Genomic DNA, 3,720 nt, shown 5'->3' with positions numbered 1-3,720 from the left:
TACTGCTTGGAATTACTCTCAGGATGTGTATACAGATAAATATGAAACATATATGAGTTTCATGTTTAGATTTGAATCTCTTTCCCCAAGACATCTCATTATATGCAAACAATTAAGGCATTTGAAAGCACTAGACATCAGAGAAATTTCTGAACTCATGCATTTTATGAGAGTCATTGCACCAGAAAGATCTCTAGCACTCATATCCTACAGTTGGATCCAGTGTACAGACAACTGTGATCATTTCACTTATCTTAACTGTTGAGTTTCATCACAATTTGAAATCATCTATTATTTTATTTAGTTGCTGTGTCCACACTTTTTTCTTCATTGTAGGCATGTAGCACCATGCCTAGTTTAAGAATATTTTGACTATCATTTTATTCCTTGAGGGCATTGCTTAATAGAGAGCTCTGGAGTGGTAGGAAATGTCCCACTGTGTGCAGACAGCCCACTCTCCCTGCTGTTACTGTGCTAAGAAGTCTGCTGTCTCATGCTCTCTGCTTGATGCTCTGGGTTTTCTCACTGGGCACTTCTGAGGTCTCTATCATTCTAACATTGATCCTTAACTTCAAAATAAAAAGTTTTCATATTCTGCCTGCTTTACCTGTTTGCTTTATTGTCTTCCTTTTATTTATGGATTCATGGCGTTTAGAAAACAGCTTGCATACTTTCTGCTCTTTATGTATTACTCCTTGCGAGGCTGCAACTAGATCCATGGTTGGAGCATCTTATGCTGTCCTCTGTTTCACTGTCTGCCAGTCTCCCTTCTCTACTCTAGCAGGCTCATTTATGCAGAGGTATCCGAGGCACAGGGTTAATTTTCTAGGAGATGCAGTTCTGTTTTTTCATCACTGCTTCATATGATCCTGTTGTGATTTCTTCCCTGGCATGAGTGCATGTGTGAGTCTGGGAATGTGGAAACACACACAGCTGTTCTTACTTCAGTATCCAGGCATGCAAACACTAGACCAATCTCCTTCCTATGTAGCTCTTCAGGAACTCTCTCAGGACACAATTCAGATGACTGATTTTCAGAGACACCTCCCTGTTCATCTACAGATCCAGCTGTTTCCATGAAGGCTACTACAATTGCATCAAAAAAATCCAGTGTCCAGTCTCACAGGAAGCATACTGCAATCCTTATCAGTGGTAATTTTCTCTCAGGAAATCTCAAGACAAAACCAAGCCTTTCACAGCCAGCTGCACATGTCATTGTCATTTCTATACACACACCCCCTTAGTGAAAACAGTGACATCATCATTATGGTTGTTTGAGTCGCATATGTTAAAACCAGGCTTTTGTCTGAAGATTAAAATTTTTAAATGATGAATTAAAAATTTAAAATAAAGTATATTTATTAATTATTATCATTAGTGTGTGTGTATGTAGACAGAAGCCAGAGGACAACTTGGGAGAGTCATAGACTCCATGTTCTCTACCACTCACATGGAGCAGACATGTAGTTTCTGTAGTTCTTGCTTTATGGAGGTGCTGTGCTTCTCTCAGATTGCAGAGTTGCTTGGATATTTCTTTCAGTCAAATTTCTGTGTCTTCATTCAGAAAACACATTTATCTGGAAGTTGTGGAGAGCACAACTGTGTCTTTTCGATTTCGCAGACACTGAAACACAGACGTAATCAGATTTTGAAATCTGCACTCACTCTCAGGAGCACAGGACTACCACATCTTTGGGGACTACGAATTCCTCTTTTCTCCTGGCCTATGGCCATTTCATAAGGCTGGATACTAGTGTGCAGGGTTTCTTTCTGATCAGAAGGTCACTCTCTCTCATGGTTTTCTTTTTCTCTTGGCATCCCAGGGAGCTGTGTCCCAGGACTCATTGGTGCTAGGTAACTGCACTACCGTCGGCTGAACTCAGTTCCCATGGTTTTAGTAACATATTTATGCTATTGATTTTCAGATATCTCTAAATCTGAGTGTTACATTGCAAGTTATGTACTGGTGTTCTTTACCTGAGTCTTTTTTTTTTTTTAAATTTATGTCAAGCTTCAGAAGTCCACAATCAGACTTATTATCTACTGCTTCAAATTGATGTCTCTTCTTGACTTTTCTCCTACATTCAGAAGTGATGTCATCCTTCCAGGTTCTCCTGAAAGGGAGTTTTGCAATCATTTAGAATTTTTCTCTTTCTCAAGGCCTCTTAGTCTGAGATGATTCAGCCACTGGGTATAGCAAGAACAATGTCTGGGGGCTGTGAAATTTCAACAAATGTTTTAATTTCTTGCAAAATAGGAAGGAAAAACTTTGTCTTTAAAAAAATTATAGCATGAATATATCTACGTTTATATCAACATAGTAAGTAAAATAAACAGTGTGTCACACGCATGTGTGTGTGTGTGTGTGTATGTGTGTTTGTGTGTGCGTGAGTGTGCATGAAGGTGCCTGTGAAGAAAGAGATGCCAGGCCCTCAGTGACCAATCATGTCCAAGGTGTTGCATCCTCTGCTGAGTGAATCCCTTCCCTATCAATCCCTTTCTGTGGCCCCCAAAGCAGCCTCTCCTTGCATCACTTTTCTATATGCTTCATGTGCCTTTGAAATCCTGAGTAATTAATATATGTGAGTCAGTTAGCTAAAAACTGTGTGTGTGTGTAATTTGTTCTCAAAGAAGCAAGGAATAATAGAAAGAAGGTTGGACTTGAAGTCAAAAGAACAGAGACTGTATTCTCTGTGTGTGTGTGTGTTTATGTGTCTGAGGGTACACATGTGGGTGCATACTTGTGTGTGCATGTACATTTGTAGGCCAGAGACCAGCATGCTACTTAGGAGTCATCTTCCTTGTTTTACTGGGATAGGAGCTCTCACTGGCCTAAAGCTCCCCAAGTAGGCCATGCTGTCTGGCCTTATAACCCCATGGGTCTCCTATATTTGCTTCCTTGGTGCTGAGATTGTATCTGTGTGCTACACATGACTTTTTTTTTTAAATGTGGGCTATGGGGTAGCAATGCAGTATGCATGTGTTTGCAAGACAAGTACTTCAGTGACTGCGTCATCTCCCTAGCCTACTTGCTATGTCCAGTAACTTTGATTTCCCTAACTTTAAGTCATCTTAATATTTGTCCCACTTCTTTACAATGTGGTTGTAGGGACCCAACAAGAAGACAGAGGTGACATGTCTGCATGTGATATGTAATAAGCAAGTTCTGGCTTCGTGGTAGCATTAGACCAGGAACATAAAGCATGCATGTTGATTCATTATTCCTTCTCTTACCACCACATGCATAGCTGACTGACTTGAGATTCCTTAAGCCTGGTCTTAAGTTTCCTCTTCCATTCTGCTTTTTCACCAGACTCTTATGAGAACCTCTCTGACCTCAGTTTCTCTTGCAGCCATGGTTCCTGCCTTACTATTGTTAGTGCTTTATCTGACTGTTCCACATTCTGTGGCTGGCCCATATTATGCATATTTATCAACTGAATTCCATATTCCTCAGGAATATATTTTACTGTTTATTCCACAGGGCCCAGGGCAGTGCCTTGTGTCTATCTTATGTGATTGCTCTCTCCACTTCCATCCTTCATATATACATATGTATGTGTGTGTATGTATATTATATATATGTTATATATATAATATATTTTTTTCTTTCCTTCTTCCCCAGCCCTCTCAAAGGTACACTTATCATTCAGAGTCTTACTTAGAGCTTGAATTCTTCATAAAACCTTTCTACCCTGGGGACCTCTTCCTTCACTGAAC

The sequence above is a fragment of the Mus caroli genome, unplaced genomic scaffold (assembly GCF_978045245.1).
Source record: "Mus caroli unplaced genomic scaffold, Mus_caroli_1 scaffold_19, whole genome shotgun sequence".
Lineage (NCBI taxonomy): Eukaryota > Metazoa > Chordata > Mammalia > Rodentia > Muridae > Mus > Mus caroli.
This window is presented reverse-complemented; position numbering follows the sequence as displayed.